Genomic DNA, 18,230 nt, shown 5'->3' with positions numbered 1-18,230 from the left:
CATTTCCCCAGGCTAGTGTCACTGTGGAATAGTAGATAAATGGACACATCATTGCTTCATAACATGTACATTATACATTTACTGTCCTAGAAATGTGCATACCTAGGAGGGAGAATGCATCAAAAGTCTTAAAATGGGCCTATGTGCCCTGGGGTTGGAAAATGACGCACCCATATATGTACAAAACTATACAGTTGTTTGGAAGAGTAAAAAATAAGGAAAAAAACTAAATTTATATCACTAATGAACTATTTAAATTAGTTATGGTCCACTTTTACAACTGAATACTACCAGTATACTACTATTAAAATAGTGTAGAACAACATTCATGGATTTGGAAAAATGGTAATGACATATTGCTACACAAAAAGTCGATTACAAAACAAGAGGCAGTGCATGATTCCGTTTGTTTCAAATGGATGAAAACAATTAAGTTTTTCATTTAATTTAGCAATATTGACTGAGCACTTACAATGTGCCTCTTCCCTGGGGTTGCAGATGTGAACAAAATCAGCCACGTCCTTTCCCGTATGGAACCTGAAGTAGTTATCTTTGAGTGGTAGAATTTGGGGTAACTTTCATTTTTTTCCATTTGTTTTTTCCATTTGTTTTTTCCATTTGTTTTCCATGTTTTTCCATTTGGGGTAACTTTCATTTTTTTCCATTTGTTTTTCCATTTTGTTTTTCAAATTCCATTTGAATTTGGGGTAACTTACATTTGAGTTTTCTATGTCTTCTAAACTGATCAAATATTCTTTTTCAAATGACTTTAAAGTTAAACATGATTTTAAAAAATAAACTGTGGAGATACCATTTGTAACTTGGGTTGGAACATGGGCCTTGCGCATTAAAGCCCACCTCGCATGTCCTTCCCCCCTCCCTCTGAGGTAGTAACCCAGGAGGGCCAAGCGTGGTGCAGCCGGAGGGCAGAACCTAAGACACAGGGTGAGACAAGGGTCAGTGCTGAAAAGAAGATGCCACCGCTCTGGCCAGGATCTAGGGTGAAGCAGACACAAAGCCAAGACAGGGAGGCAGGGAGAGGAAGCCCAAAGTGGGAGCCAAGGAGCAGAAGTCTCACCTTTTTGCCATGAACAGGGCTCAGGTGTCTCAAGCCGTTTGTGCTATCTAGAAAGTGCCTAGGGGGCCAGCAGGGGGGTATAGACACAGGGTCGGGTGGGCATCTTCCGCTACCTTCTTAAACTCACCAGCATCTGATTGGAAGTAAAACACTGAAAACCATCCAAATGCTCCATAAGGTAACGGTTAAGTAAGTTAAGCTCCTTTCAATACGTGTCCATATCAAGAAGGCCAGGTAAAAGTTTGAAGTGTTAGCTAAAGTTTTTTGTTTTGTTTTTCTCTGCTTTCAATTCCCTAGAGAGTTGGAAATGGAGTGAGAGTATTAGGTATGGGTGGGTACTCTGAGAGGGAAGTCCTGTGCCCCACATAGTCCCTCCCTCCTCCAGCCCCAAGGCCAAGCTCTGGAAGGAACAGAAATAATTTTTAAAAACAGGGATGGGGGAATAAGTGATTTTTTAAATTGATGTTATCCATTTTTAAAAGATACATTTTTCCAAAGAAAAGTCTTAAGGGTCACCTGGGAGCCTTCACAAAGCAGACATCTCCCCCATCCCAAGTCCATGTCTGCGGGAAATGGTTCCTTTGCTTCCTCTGGAGCAGCAACCCGTGAACAGCAGCATTTTCACGATATGGAAAGCTGACAGGGCCCGGGGTGTAAAGATAAAAATACAGGCGAGCAGCAAGGAATAGGAGAGGTGCTAAGATTCAAGCATCAGAAGCAACTGCTAGAACCTTCCTGAAGCCACATCACAGGTAAACTAGGTCAGATGGAAGGCTTCGGTTACACAGCCCGAGTGGGGGTGCAGAGCCAAGGCAGCAGGAGACAATGAGGGCATTCTGTCCAACGGGGAGGTCATCTCCCTGCCGAGGTTAGAGGCATAACCCGAAGATATAACCCTGTACTCCGTACCCTCATACCCAGAGGGGCGGAAGAATGATCTCTGCAGAATATTTTGAAAAGGAGACAGGTAAGAAGTAACATGGCCCAAAAAGAGACAGTTGGCATAGTGATCTTAGAGCCTGACAGACCCAGATTTGGTCCCAGCTAACCACATACTAGGTATGTGACTGCAAAACCGCCTTTAACCTCTCTGAGCCTCAGTCTCTCCATCTGTATATGGGACCTACCCTAGGGGATTTGGGGAAGTATATGAGAAAATGCTTAGTACATAAGTGTTTGAGCAATGTTGGCTGCTATAGTTTTTTTTTTAATCAGAATTTCTAAGCATAATTTTTTAGAATAAACTAAAAATGTCTAATGAACCACAGACCCGTGGAGAAGTTTGAAATGAATATGCTCCTGTTAAATGCTTCTTGCATTCACTGATGACTGGAGTACCAAAGTGAGAGTGCAAAAGGGGGATTTTAAAAAACCATAAAACCCAATCAGGAAAATGGAAGGCCGGCCCAGCCTGTGTGGCTCAGTGGTTGAGCTTCAACCTAGGAACGAGGAGGTCACTGCTCAATTCGGGGTTGTGGGCTCAATCTCCAGAAGGGGGAGTTCAGGAGGCAGCTGATCAATGATTCTCTCTCATCATTGATGTTTCTATCTCTTTCTCTCTCTCCCTTCCTCTCTAAAATCAATAAAAATATATTTTTAAATATATTTTATTGATTTTTTTACAGAGAGGAATAGATCGATGTTTCTCTCTCTCCCTTCCTCTCTAAAATCAATAAAAATATATTTATTGATAAAAATATATTAAAAATATATTTATTATTAAATAGAGGGATAGATCGATGTTTCTCTCTCTCCCTTCCTCTCTAAAATCAATAAAAATATATTTTTAAATATATTTTATTGATTTTTTACAGAGAGGAAGGGAGAGGGATATATCCCTCTCCCTTCCTCTCTGTAAAAAAATCAATAACATCAATGAGAGAGAAACATCGATCAGCTGCCTCCTGCACACACCCTACTGGGGATTGACCGCAACCAGGGTACATGCCCTTGACCAGAATTGAACCTGGGACCCTTCAGTTTGCAGGCCGACGCGCTACCCACTGAGCAAAACCAGTTAGGGCAATAAAAATATATTTTTTGAAAAAGAAAAGAAAAATGGAAGACCCAAGGGAGTGACATGGGAAACACCAGCTCCAGGCTACAGAAGGTTTTGAATAATAGGTATCCACCCCTGAGTATATGTTTACTCAGAGGTCCTCGCCAATTTATGAGCAACTTTTTCTTCAGTTATTGAGACAAAAAGGATTTTCAGGTCACTCAGAGCAGAGTCTAAATCCTTGCCCACATCACTGAGTGTGGGACAACCTCAGGTGAACTTCTCTTGCAATTCAATGTGTGGCTCTCTCACAGGCATCTGGGGGAAGAAGGGGCCACTGGGTAAATGGTTTCTTCAGGCCACACAGCCAAGCTCAAGAAATTAAATTCCAGATCTAAGCCTAATGCTTCCCATTCTCATGATTCTTAACATTGTGGAGTGTCACTCCTGAAAATCTGATGAAAACTGAATCTTCACCAGAAAAATGCACATGTGCAGATGCATCCACTCTCTTACCCACTGTTTCAGAATATCGATGAAGCTGCATGAACATTCTAAGATCTAGAGATAAAATGGATCATGGCAAGACTTTTTAATCCTTGGACAAAAGCATTTAAATGAGATCTACTTAGGATAAATGATAATGTAAACACACACACACACACACACACACACACACACACACACACAAACTAGTGCACAAATGCATTTTCTGTAGCAAAGGCCAGCTGCTCCCCTTACCAGAGTTTTTGCCTGACCCTTACAGATTTCAGGGACTCATGTGGTAAAGCCCGATTTTCACTCACATTCCAAAATCTAATCACTCCCTCCTGTAATGGCCTTCCTTCCAAATGTTTACCGTTCCGTGACATCCCCAGGCACAGCGCAGTGGTCCCTCCTAACCAGCTGGGCAGTCAAAGCAAGCCCCCTTGCAAAGCTGTCAGGCCGAGGCAAGAGGTTACATAATTCTAATTAGCAGAAGCCCCACCAACTCTAAACAGCTCTCACCACTTCATCATCTCTCCCCTCCAAGGAAATAATCACAATTGCCACCAACATCCTGGAAACAAAAGCTGACAAAATAAACATGGTGCTGGCCGGGCAGACCCCAGGATTAAAATGTAATCTCAAAATAAAGTCTAATAACTTTCCCCATTTTGAACACACTTGGAATAAAATTAGCATATAAATCAAAACTTAATTAGGACATTGTAACAATGAACAGTGCAGGCTGGTATTAAGGGTTCCAGGCCCAATACAATGCATCAAATAAACACAGTAATTAAAGAACAAAATCAGGGCAGTCTCCTGGTAATCAATCACCCAGCCAGGTTCAGGGTCACCTCTTTTTTCTGTCTTGTAAATCTTGCCTCCCAGGTGGTTTCTCCCAAAAGACTTCATGCATCTTCCAGGCTGGCCTCTGGCACATCTCCAGCTCTTGGTTCTCAAGGGGAGTCCTAGCACTGAGCAGGGATGTAAGAAACGTGCAGGTTGCTCAGAACAGTAGCTTGTTTGTTTCTAGACTAAAGCATTTATCCTAGGCCCTTTAGCTGTTGATTTTGTCCAATCCAGACAAATACCTGTCTAACTCAGAAAGCCAGGAATCCTTAAGAAATGTCTTTTCTACACCCCAACTTCCTGCCCCAGGGCCTTTGCACAAGCAGTTTCCTCTCCCTGAATGCCCTTCTCCACATGGCTCTCTCACTTCATTCAGATCTTTCTACCAAAATCTCACTTCATCAGAGAGATCTTCTTCGTCCCTCTTAAATAAAACAGCCCTTCCTATCACTCTAACTCTCTTTGCTTGGAAGTTTCAAGGGCCACTAAATAGCCCCCTTCTGGCCCACTTTAGCTCTGATCCAGGAGTGAAATAAGAAAAAAGGCAAGGCAGATGGGAGAACAGAATGTCAGCTTTATTCCCAATAGAGTGGGCATTACACAATGGGGCTTATACCTGTGGGCAAGTGGGCTTCTGGGTATCAACTTGCAGACCAGGCAGATGGACCCACCTGGCACTAGGTTTAGTAGGAGCTGATGAGGCTCATCAGTGAGGCCCACCAACGAGGCAAGGGTGGGGTACAGTGAGGCCTTTCCATGCAGAGAAGCAGCACTTGCAAAAGCCTTGAGTAGAAGGCCTAGTAGGAGAAGCCCCCAGTGACCACAGCACTGGAGTGCGGAGAGAGCAGCGAGAGGCCACAGATGAGGTTGGATATGTGGGCAGTGCCAGATCAGTCAGGTGCCAACAGACCTTACCCTTGATCCAGCCCAGGGGCTTCCATTTGTCCAACAAAATGTTGTTAAACCAACGGTTCCTCATGGACGGAGAGTGCATTGTGTGAAAATGTGGTTAAAGTCCAGAAACTGTCATCATTCAACCACTCAGTCATTCAGAGACATTGACTGGGTGCTTCCCATGGGCCTAGCATTGTTGCAGGTGTTGGGGGTACAGCCCCATCCCCCTGGAGCACATCTGAATCATGCCTGGGGAGAGGAAACTCGCCTCTGACTGACATTTTCTTTCCTTCATTAGCATGGGCTGTGGGCCAGGAGCTGTGTTAGGTTCTACATGGAAAGGTCTGGTTTGCGTGTTAACTGACAAATCAAAGGCTTCCAAAATCACAACTAAACCTCCTAGTCACCAAAATAGATGTCTCTTAACAATCTCAACAGCCACTTACAGGATTTGAAACATTTCTTAAGAAGCTAGCATAGGATAAGTCATTTTTGGCGGCTCCATAAAGAACTTTGCTAATAGAATCTAGGGTGGTGAAATGAATGCCTACAGACCTGCAATTCATTCTGCATAACATTTACACGCTCCTCTGCTGAAATCTTGTTCAATGACTTTAGTCAGCAAAGCTCAGCCTGAAGGGGAGGTGTGTGACAAACAAATTGGTCCAAAAAGGCATTTTCAGAATCTGTCTTCATTGCCTCGTTTTTTCTTGTTGTTTTTTTTTTCTATAAAATGTAACACGTGGTATCGTTGTGCAGGTACCACTGACACTGTGACATCTTGGTTTCTCATCGTGCACAACTTAAAAGCTAAACTCTGTACGGCCCTACCCTACATCACCTGGACACCCTTCATCTGAGATACGACTACTTCCTCCTTGCTCACTTCTCCAAACTGCCCCCAGAGCCTTTCTCTTGCTGTTCCTCTGCCTGAAATGCTTTTCCCTCAGGTTCTCCCATGATTTTCACTGATGTCACAACTCAATGACACCTCCTCACAGAGGTCTTCACTGAGCACCTTAAGGTTCCCTACCTTTCACACTTAACCATTCTTTAAAATCATCCTGCTTTTTAAATTTATTTACTTGTTTTTACTTTAGCCTATCTCCCCCTACTGAAATAAAGGCACCATTTAGAGCAAGGACCGTGTCTTATCACCAGTGGAGCACACTTATCTTGGAAGTTTTGTATGAAACTTCCTGGGTTGCTGAATCACTGCTCGGAGGAGAGCTGCCAGATAATCATGAATAATCACACGGGATTTCACATGTGATTTGGGGATTTTCCTATTAGATCAGCAAGCACTTCCTTAACTAATCCAATACAGGGAGGCCATTTTCTATCAGGTCATTAGCACTGCTCTCATTGAGTGGTTGAAATCTTTTATATCCCGGATAGAAATCCTCTCCCTCTGTTATGCAAGTTGTGAATATTTTTCTGGTGGTCTGCCACTCACCTTTGACCTTTGACCTTTATCTTTTGTTGTACAGACATTCAAAATTTTTATCTAGTCAAATCTCTGTCTTTTGTATCATACTAGAGACTTTGTTATTTGCTAGAAAAAGTTTCTTATATACCAAAATTATAAAAAACACTCTCCAATATTTCCTTTAGTTCTTTTTTATGTTCTTTAAGTGAGTAGTTCATTGTCACGATGATATCTAGATTTAAAATGATACTTTTACTGTTTGTCAGATCCCTTTGTATTTTCCATTCTGTTCCTCTGATACAGCTCCGCCTGCCCCAGCATCACAGTTTGTGTCAGTATTTGGTAACATGTGTCCCCACAGTGTGCGTTTTCCCCTCAGCATTTATCAGCTGTTCTTTTATATTTACTGCTCCAGATTAAAATGATCTGATTTCACCAAAAATATCCCTTCGGGTTTTTTCTACTAGATTAAACATATGCACTAATTTAAGGAAAAATTGTTATCTTTACAATGTTGAGCCTCCCCATGCAGAAATATCATATGTTTTTGCCATTTCTTCAGTTCTTCTCTGGCATATATAAGGTTCATGATTTTCTTATATAATTCTTATGTTTTTTATAGATATTGCTATAAATGAGAACCTTTCCCATTGTGTTGCCTAATTAGATATTACTAATATGTACAAAGGCTACTAGTTTTGTATATTTCTCTTGCAACCAGTATCTCAACAAAAAATTCTCAGTATGTAATCTTCTTAGATAGTTCAGCCACAAAATCTTGTCATCTTCAAATAATTATGTCTCTTTTCCTCCAATATTCACACCTTTCATTTCTTTCTCTTATCCCATTGGTTCAGCTAGGACTCCGGTACCATTTTAACTGACTCCAAGGACAGTAGGATCTTTGTATTGCCTTTGTCTTTACCAGAGAGGCCTCTATTATTGTAACATTAAAAATGTTTGCTGCTCACTGCTTGTCCGCTTTCTGCTTTAAAACCTTCCTCCACTTCAGAACCTACCCAAGGTTTCAATGAGGAACAGATGTTGCATTTTCCGAAATGTATTTCAGTACTCACGAAGAAAATCAGATGGGTTTTCTCCTTTAATCTATTAGTAAAATGAATTCATGAACAGATTCCCTATTGTTGAGCCATATTGCCTTTCCTCTGTCATGGTATGTTGCACTTTTACTACTTTCTGGATGTAATTTGCTAACATTTTATATAGAATTATTTGCATCTACATTCTTAATTATATGTAGCCTTTTGGGGCCAGTTCTCTGGAATATTAGAAAAACATGATATGGAAAATTGTGCATCCTTGTGAATTTGGTGGTTTATTAAAAGGATACATGGCAGAAGGTAACAGAATTAGCAGGCATATCTGAGACTGGAAGTTAAGCTCTCTATCCCCCACTTTAGAGGAGTTACCCCTTCCTGCTAAACCTCTGGGATTGGAAAGGAAACCTGGAACATGGAAGAGATTCAAGCTTGGTGAATTTCACTTTGGAGATGCTGACTCGGCATTCAATCATTTCAGTAAAAGATAATAGAGCCTAAAGAGACAGCAGAAGCAACAGATGGTATCCAAGTACCTGAGGATGGGCAGAAAGAGAAATCACAGAGGGGGAAACTGTGGATATGTTTTCCTTTGGGATTTTACATGCAAAGGGAACTTCGTTTTGAAATTTAACTCCTCAATGGGATCTTAATAATGGGAGACAGTTCGTGTTCAAATTTAGAATGTTCGGATTATATTAATTTGGTTCATTGTATATATTTTTTTTGCTATAGAGCAATCTCACTGGGCATGATTTGAAATAAAAGTAGAATATAAATGCAAAATTTTGGAAAATATACAATTACCTCAAGTTTTCCTAAGAAAGAGTAGCTTGGAGTTAAGAAATGCTCAAAGCATAACCATGCTGCCCACCTGATCCCCAGAGATCAGAAAGGAGCAGAGGAGATCTCAGGTGAGCAGCCTCACAAAGGTGGGATGGGCCCTCCTGATGGGGACAGGCCCGGCTGCCCCTGCACCTGGCTACTTAGACCAGTGGGTTAGACAGAATAAAAGGAGGGGGACACAACAAGGGGGACTCTTGGCCCTCCGTGCCCAGGAACCCAAGTTCTGCCCACTCCCGCATCAGCCTCACCACTGCCAAAGGGGCTGTGAATTGGTGACTTGATGGGGTGGAGATCAAAATATTCCATGGGAAATTTCTTAATAAAGTTACTTTTCTTTGAAGGTTAATAGCTATTTACAGAGTGCTCTCTCCTGCTTCTCGCCTCCAACTGGGGCTTCCTGTCCTCAGGAAAATCTGACCATAGCTTTCTTTTTCTCTATCTTCCCTGCACTTGACAAGCAATCACAATATAGTCCATTCTGCAGCTATCCCGAAGGATGGATGAACAGACAGACAAACAGACACACAGACAGAGCTCCACCCTCTAGCACATCTGAGCTTTAAAGTTTGCTATTCTCAAGATTTACATGTAAACTGGAGAGGAAAGTGGGGAAACCCCTTTTAAATCTAAGCTAGACTATAATTCAGCTTGTGTGTGTGTGTGTGTGTGTGTGTGTGTGTGTGTGTGTGGCGCGCGCCAATATCAATAAGGTTATGCTTTGCTTCCCATTCTTGTTTCTGGTTAGTGCATGTGTCCTCAGCTGCAAAAGAAGAGAGCAGGGGCCAGCCACTGTCTGACTCTCCATCACAAGGACTAAACCTCCAACCACGTAGGACAAGAGCCAGGACTTGAACCCAGGCCCGTCCCCACCTGAGCTGCTCTCTCAGTCGCTGCATTAGACCACAGCCATGCTCTGTGGGCTTCGTCGCTCACCACTCTTCCATGTACATCTGTCCTCCTTTTTGTTGAATGTCTTGTGCTAACTCTTTCTTAGTTGGCTGAAGAGCTTCCTTAAGGAGTTATTTTTTAAAGCTTGTGTGGGTAGCATACGTTCTGGTTCTGGTGCTGTTTGGCATGTCCTTCCCACCCCCACTGTCAGTCGCTCCCATGTCCAGGCTTGACCATCTTTGATCCAGATTTCAAGGCTCAGCTCAAATATCACCACAAAGGAAAACTTCTCCACCCCTTCCTTTGTGCCTCCTTAGCTTAACCATCTCAGGCTCTAAACTGATGTGTAAGTGAACAGGTTTACAAATAAATGAATCCCCACTAAACTGTGATTCCCAAGGCAGAGATCACATCTCATCAAGTTCACATCTCTGGTGAGAGTGGCACCTGGCACAGAACAACCAAATAGTGTATAACTGAACTGAATAACATACAGGGTATTATTATAACCAATCAGGGTATTTCCATATTACTGTCAGACTCCAGGACATCAAAAATTCCTAATGGTGGAATCTCAGGCACCATAGCCCCCTAGGAGTCAGGAGAATGAAAGGAAATTCATTTTGAGCAACCTAATATACGCCAGGCACTGTAGCTGGTGCTCTCACCATCTCAAAAGAGGAGTTAGTATTTAGTTATAAAACTAAATAGTTAGTTTTCCTATTCGAAACCAATGTTTTGAGTGCTTTACAGAAATGTATTTGACAGCATTATGAGATGGATATTATTATCCTTGCTTTTCATTAAAGTAACTCACACCAAGAGGTGATGTAATTTGTTCAAAACCACAGGGCTAGAAAGTGGCCGAACAGGGATTTGAAGCCTGACAGTCTGGGTTCTGGATCTGGCTGGGCTGCTGATCACTACAGTATATCGGTTCATTCACACCAGCCCTGATAGGTACTACTCCCCCATTGCAGAGATGAGGGGACTGAGGCTCACACAACACCCAACCGACATTTACAGGAAACTGAGGATAGACACTGGCCCGGGGTGGGAAGCTAGATCTGCCCAACCTCTAACCCCACAGTGCCTCCCTTCCTGCCGCCCTGAAATGGAGCCACAGAGGGCAGCCTCCTGACTGAGCATCGCATCACAATCCCCATATGCTTCCCATGAGGTGATGTCAGGGAAGCCAGTGACATCGGCATCTTGGGAGTCCAGAGCACATAGAGGGGGGCCCGGGCTCATAGACTCTTAGAGGTACCAGTGAGCTGAAGACGGGAGCCATTTAATGGCTTCCATTTACTAAGGGCTGGCAGTGGCCCCGAGACTTTCTTTACATTTGGTAACGCTCAATTCTTTCCACGACCCCAGGAAAGAGCTGTTACCCCCATTTTACAGATAAGACTAGGCCTGGGAAGCAGGACGTTCCTGCTCAAGGTCACTTGGTCAGTGAGTGAAAGAACTGAATTTTGTGTCTGACACCAAGGGCCATGATCCTGTCCCCCTGCCCGCCTCCTAGGAAGGGCATCAATACATGGAAACCTGAGCAGACACGAGTCCAAATGTTAGCTCAGCCCGTCCTTAATCATATCATCTTGGGCAAGTCCCTTAACCACTCTGGGCCCCTGTTTTCTCATCTGTAAACTAGGGGTTCACCTCCCTCAAGTAGTCTTTGAGAGAATGAAAAAAATGAGCATTCACGGGAGGACTGGCACCCTGTAGATTTGGGTAAATGGTAACTGTCGTCCTTACTCTTTCTCTTCTTTCCTGTTTCCAACAAAGGCTTTTCTCCACCTGCACCCCAAGAAAGTCTCCCTCCTTCTGCCTTTCTTGCTGTGCTTTTAGACCACACCATTTAGTCTCAACAGTGTGAGTCCGCAAGGACTCACTTTCCAGGGGAGCAGAAGATTTGAAGAGTTTTCCTGGGTCTGGGGCTGCCCAAGCCTAACTGGCTTTTCTCTGCTCTCTGCTGCCCCCTGTTGGTTCGTAGCCTGAAGAGCCAGTTGCCCACTTTGTCCTCAGGGTTACACCTTCTATGGAGATGATGATAATAGAAAGGCAAATCCAAGTAGTTAAAAAAACAAAATGAAATTATAGAAAACAACTCTGGGGTTTGTAGACACATGTCCCAGAGCCAGCCCTGCCCTGCCATGCTTGGCTGCTTTGGGGTGCTAACGGCCCAGATGCCCTGTGATCTGAGGCTTTGACGTAAAGGGGAAACCAGGTGTTGCTTTACCTGGTTCCTTACTACATTTTCCAGAGAGAATGGGTTTGAACAAGTTCTGGAAGAACCTGTCAGGAATGTTGCCCTTTCCTCCATTCTCACCCCTATGTCAGACATTATCAGCCAATCACTTCGTTTCTTTCCTGCTGAGCACAGACCCTTCCTCAGGATCCTTCTTAACACAGCCTTCTGTCTCTGTCCCTCCATCACCTTTTTCCAGGTGATCTGGCTGCTTCATAGTTGCTCGGGGCAGCCCTGGGCTTCTGTTCTTGAATAAATAAAATAGTAGATATTTTATTTAGGAAATTTACTAAAGATAAAGTACTGGTAAGTTGAAACTTAAAAGCATTACTGAACGTGGAAATGGCAAATAAGTGAGCATATGGCTAATAACCCCTGATGTATTCTCCCTAGTATTTCTGGTTACTCCTGTGGAGCAGCTAAACTGGGTCAAAAGGCGCCTGCTGCCTCCTGGTGGGGTGATGACAGCAGAACAGAGAAGAACCATAGAGTCAGGTCCTTGGCATCCAAGGTTTCAAAAGCCTTCAAAGCTCTTGAGTTACAAGACCTGGGTTTTTGAGTGTCAGATGCCCGAGTCCTGCAAGTGTCAGGGTGTAAAGTTTATGATGTAAATGACAGATCTGGAAGAAAATGTGACCAGTCTGAGCCACTCCTGACCACTCCCCAGATTAAATATTTCTACATACTGTTGTAAGAGGAGGAGGGAGAGGGAAAACAGAAAGCTCAGATGTGGGGAGGAAAGTGGCCAGGCCTCAGGGTAGGATAGGTCTGCATCTGAGAGCAGAGACCCTGGGGCTCACTTCTGGATGAATTCTGAGCAGGTACCAAGTCTGTCTGAGTTTTCCCCTCCCAGAACCCAGCAGGGAAAGGAAGGTTGACAAAATGGTTGCAAGAAATATAACCTTCTCTGTTTGTTGTTTTGTTTTGTTTTTTACCAGAGTGGCAGAAATCTAATCCTAGTCAATACATGAAATTTATTCGGTCTGGGGTTTTGTTAGCTCTACTCCTTTGTGAGTGAAGATGAAGGCCGGGGAGGGGAATTGGGGGAGCTGTGCAGAGAGAGCCACCCGGAGCCAGTGTGCTCAGCTGCCCTTACCTTCTCCAGGAAACAAGACCTGTGAGATGGCGTCCAGTCAGCGCATGTGCTGGTGACACACCGATAAAACACCAGATGCCCTGGTGGTGGGTTTGAGCAAGCATCTCTCCCCTACAGGGGAAGACATTCTTGGAGTCAGACTAGTGTCACTCATCCACTCCTTTCTCCAGCAGGTCAGTATGAGACCTCCCACCCTATAGATTCCCAAGTGCTCTCGCCCAATAAGCCAATGGCAATTAACAAGAATCCTCTTCAGGTGCTCAAAGGACCCCTTTCTGTGGCAACCAGGAAAGAAAACCTTCCTTCTTGCTTGTTGAGAGAGAGAGAGAGAGAGAGAGAGAGAGAGAGAGAGAGAGAGAGAGAGAAAGCAGGGCAAAGAGTAAACACATTTGCATTGGTCAAACCTTCAAAAAAGTAGCCACCCAAAGGAAAGGAGGAAATTGAAATTAAATTCAGCTTCCTGGTTTGTGTCCATTTCCCCTGCAACTTGCTAAAAAAGAATCTCCAGTTATACTGGACTCCGTCAATTGGGAGTTTAATTGTTGGTAATAGTATTTCCCTGTTATTCAGGCACCACGCAGATAGCATAACTATGATTTAACCACCCTTGCCAGAAATCACAAATTTGCATCGTGCATACTGAATGCTGAGGCTGATTAGCACAAAATTTAATTTTCTCTAATATCAGCCCAAGACAAGTAGAGCGTGAAATTAACCTGATGTGTTAATATTGTGCTTCACAGTTCCGACTGTACCCCGTGGAGGTTCTCACTGGAGACAGGTGCCGCTCTGCATGGGGAGGAACTTTAGCAATCAGTGCTATCTAGGGGCAGAATGAGCTGGCCCGGGAGGTAGGGTTCCCCGCAGCTGCAAGAGTTCAAGATGGCATTGGATATTACAGTGGGGATTAAGGCTAGTACCTCTGCGATCCTTTTCAATACTGGGGTTCCGGGACTTTAAATCGTAAGATGCTATTATCTAAGACATATCCTCACCAAATTATCTAAGACATATCCTCACCAAAAGTCTTTTTGGTTTTAGTCATTCTGTTAGTAGCTAATTCATCTTTTTTTTCAGTTTTATTGAGGTATAATTGACATATAAAATTGTGAGATATTTAAAGTGCACATCATGGTGATTTAGTAGACATATACATTGTGAAGGGATTCCCACCAGCTAGTTAATTAACACATCCATCACCTTACATGTTCATCTTTTTCCCCCTTTGGTGAAAACATTTAAGTTCTACTCTTTTAGCAAATTTCAATGTTATAATAATACAGTGTTATCAGCTATAGCATGTTTTATATTAGCTCCTCAGACTTCCTCATCTTATAGCTGAAAGTTTATTTCCTTTTACCAATATTCCTATATTTCCCCCATCCCCAAGTCCCTGGCAACTACTATTCTAGTTTCTGTTCCTAGAAGTTTGACTTTTTACTTTTTTTTGGATTCCACATGTGATACCATGCAGTATTTGTCTTTCTCTGTCTGCCTCACTTCACTTTAACTAATTCATCTTTCTGTCCCTGATGTACTGGGTCAAAGTGTGTGCCATGTGATCCCATCTTTCTTCCTGGCCAATAGTTTCCAGACACAAGCATTTGGCCAGAAGCCAGGTAAATCATAGGACAGCTACCAACTGATAACACCTTAAGAAAAAAAGTGAGCTGAGCTGGCCCAATTAGATTTCCTCTCTCAGAAATTAAAGAAACATGGCAAATAGAACAACAGTCTTCAAACAGGAACAAACAATGAAAAGCTGGAATGGCTATGATTAATCAATACAAGCCAAAGATATGAAAAATTATGGAAGCAAAAGCTATAACAGAGAGACAATCCAGGGAAGAGGGGGAGAAAACCAGCTGAGGCCAGAAAATAAAGAAGCGGGTACCATGAAAACAGCAGTGAATCAGAGCATAGAGTCCAAGGCCATGTTCTGAGGTCACTAGAATGACCTTGGATCCAAAACCACCCTCCAGTTCCCAGCTCCTTAAGCCCTGGAATAGGGCCTTGAATCTCCATGTTCTTGGATCTCCATTATATTCTATCTCCCTTTTCTTTCAATAAATACCCTTAGAATGAACCCCTCATTTTAGTTCAACTAACCTGAATGAGCCTCTGCTTTTCTCAACCAAAAACATTCAATTGTCATGCAGTATCAGTGGTGTGCTGATAAATGCTTAACAACCAACTCTGGTAATGAAAAGCCCTGATTTGAAGTGCTTGCCAATAGGAGTGGTGTAAATACTCCTACCATTGGTATTCCAAGCTACCAATATGACATCACTGAACACAGATGGGAAGAGATGGGAAACAGCACACTATTATATAGTATTTTCACCACACAGATACAATAAATGTAAGTAACCTGAAAAGCACAGATAGTAGTAAAATACTTAGTTGAATATTTATACCCAATGTGGATATAATTGAGTATTTATTATCTTTGCTTTAATATAATTTATTTGTGAGTCTATATCATTTAATTTTATAATGGTTGTGTTTAATAACTAGCCTACAAAATTCTTGAAAATCTAACACTGCTGAAGTAGATGCTCACTAAATGTCTGAATCCTTCCCTGCCTTCTGTGCAAACCACACTACAGCAGACTCCTCATGGAGCAGGGTTCAGCTGCCTGGCTCCCAAGCCTGTGGCATATCCAAACATAAGCACAACGAATCATGTGATGAAAGTACTATATTCGATTTTCCACCGTAGATTTCCACTGGTGATATTCTAAACCATGGAAATAAATATGTCATGGCTATATTTACCCAGACAAAAGCTTGCTACTTTTTGGTTTGGGAATTGGTTGGTTTTGTCTAACAGCAGAATACAAGCATGTAGTATGGTAAGTGGTCTCAGGAACTTTGACTCACCACAGTGGTCCCTGGACAAAAATCCAGCAAATATCTGAGCTCCTTCCACATGCCTACCACTGTGCCAGGCACCGTGGTCACATAAGTGCAGTAGAGGCTGTAGGTTTTGCCTTTAAGGACTTTCAACAATAAAGATGCTGATGTTGAGCGCTGACACTTATTAAGTGCTTACTGTATATGAGATTCTTTTCCAAGACCTTTATGTGCCTAAACCCAATGAATCCTCACAACAACACTTTCTGGTCGGTACTATATTATCTTCCCAACCTTACAGATAAAAGAAAGCTGAGGCATAGAGAGGTTAAGTAGGAGCCTAAAGTAAAATACAGCAACCCAAGCATCCAAACTCAGAGGCCATGCTGCTAACCATTGAGCAGGCTCACCTTAGGACAGTACGATACAAATGTTGCTGTACTAGCAAATAAAGAAGACATGGAGAGGCTGTGGATTCATACATTCAGATCAGAGAAGGAAGTGGCAAGTGTAGGCTGGGCATTCTCAAAAGTTAACTTTAACTGGCCATTGGACAGGTTAAAGGAGACTTAAAAGATTGACCAGATTTGGGAAAACCAAAAGGAAAAGGTGGGTACCTTTGAGGGGAGAAAAGTTAAGAGAAATGAGCACCATGTACCAGGGCAAGTGAGGTACCTGCAGGTGTGCCCAGAGCAGTGGGAGAGGAGGCTGGGGCAGGAGGGTGAGGCCAGATGACAAAGGGAGGGGTCACAAGGGAATGTGAGGACATTACTGGGGTGATGGCTATGTGCCCTATCTTGATTGTGATGATGATATCACAAATGTACAATCTATTAAGACTTATTCAAGTGTACACTTTAAGTATGTACAGTATATTTTGTGTCAAGTAGTATTGTTTTTAAACTGAAAAATAAAGACTCCATGTGGCATGATTCAACGTATATGACCGTCTGGAAAAGGCAAAACAGAGGCAACAAAATGCCAGTAGTTGCAAAGGCTGGGAATGGGGGAAAGGGTTGATGACAAAGGAGCATGAGGGAATTTGGGGGAGGGGAGTAATGTAAACCCTCTACATCTCGTGTCCTATATCTTTATTGTGATGGTGATTACATGATTATATTCTGTTGTCAAAACTCATAGACCTGATATGCCTAAAAAGGGTGACTTTTACTGTATGTAAAGATACATACCAATAAATCTTACTTTAAAAAAGGAAAGCTATTACACACACACACACACACACACACACACACACACACACACACACAATTTGTTTGCTAACAGAGGTCAATAGATAAGTCCCCCTCCTCTTACCTGAAATGCTGGAAAAGTCAGTGCAGGCTGCCTCCCAACCTGTGTCTGCACTTTCCTGGGGTTTAAGTCTTTTCATATCCAATATGTCATTTGCGCTAGTTGCCAACCCTAAGAGGAAGGGGTCGTGTACTGCTCGGTGAATGAGGAAACTGAGGACAGAGAGGTTTAAAGACTCTCACTCACCAGTACGCAATTCAGAAGTGACTTCTAGTCTGGAGCTCTTCCCATATGTGCCCCCAGCTTTGTGGGGTCCTTCCTGATCAGCAGTCCATGGTCTTCTGTGTCCAGAGGGGAGGAATCCACATCAAGGTGCCCACCTGCAGGAGGCCTGCCCACTGCCTTCAAAATCATGGTGGGACCAGTGTGATGTCATGCTGACAGCATGGGGTACAACACATAGGAGGATGTGATGAGCCACCAGAGGTGGGGGTAGGGTGGGCAAAAAGGGTGAAGGAGGTAAAAAGATACAAAATTCCAGCTGTAAAATCAGTAAGTCATGGGGATTTAATGTACAGCATAGTGACTCTAGTTAATACTGTATTAAGAGAGTAGATCTTAAAAGTTCTCATCATAAGAAAAATTAATTTCATAATTATGTATGGTTTCAGATATTAACTAGACTTATTGTGTGATCATTTCACAATATTTACAAATATCAAATCATCATGTGGTACATCTGAAATAAATATAATGTTATATGTTCATTATATCTGAAATTTAAAAAAAAAAACTTTTTTAAGGATATGATGAAAAGAATACTTCACCAGCTAGTTAATTAACACATCCATGGTGTTATTAACACCTCAATGGTCTTTCTCCCAAAAAACACATCACCCCAGTCTTAGCATGAGAAAGACATCAGACAGACCCAAATTGAGGAAAATTCTGTTAAATACCTGACCAGTACTCCTCAAAACTATCAAAGTCATCAAAAACAGGGATAGTCTGACCAGCCTGAGTGGTTCAGTGGTTGAGTGGGAGGTCAGGGTTTGATTCCCAGTCGGGGCACCTGCTGGGGTTATGGACTCAGTCCCCGGTGGGGGACATGCAGGAGGCAGCCAATCAATGATTCTCTCATCATTCATGTTTCTGTCTCTCACTCCCTTTCTGAAATCAACAAAAATATATTTAAAAAAAAATAAACAGGGATAGACTGAGAAATTGTCATGGACCAGAGGAAGCT

General features: G+C 42.7%; 1 long non-coding RNA gene across 3 annotated transcripts in view; it reads right to left on the bottom strand.

Moving 5' to 3' along the window:
- Window positions 1-17,367, bottom strand: part of LOC129151227 (uncharacterized) — a 56,387-nt gene extending 39,020 nt beyond the window's left edge. For 2 of the 3 annotated variants that reach the window (XR_008557963.1, XR_008557961.1), the window contains exon 1: window positions 17,048-17,207. This is a non-coding gene — a long non-coding RNA (uncharacterized LOC129151227). Of the gene's footprint in view, window positions 1-17,047; window positions 17,208-17,230 lie in introns of those variants that run through there. The other variant, XR_008557962.1, reaches the window with a different exon arrangement.
- Between the last annotated feature and the right edge of the window lie 863 nt (window positions 17,368-18,230).

This window comes from Eptesicus fuscus, chromosome 13, assembly GCF_027574615.1.
Source record: "Eptesicus fuscus isolate TK198812 chromosome 13, DD_ASM_mEF_20220401, whole genome shotgun sequence".
In the NCBI taxonomy this organism is placed as follows: domain Eukaryota; kingdom Metazoa; phylum Chordata; class Mammalia; order Chiroptera; family Vespertilionidae; genus Eptesicus; species Eptesicus fuscus.
Note: the sequence above shows the minus strand (reverse complement) of the source record. Positions and strands in the feature narration are given on the sequence as shown.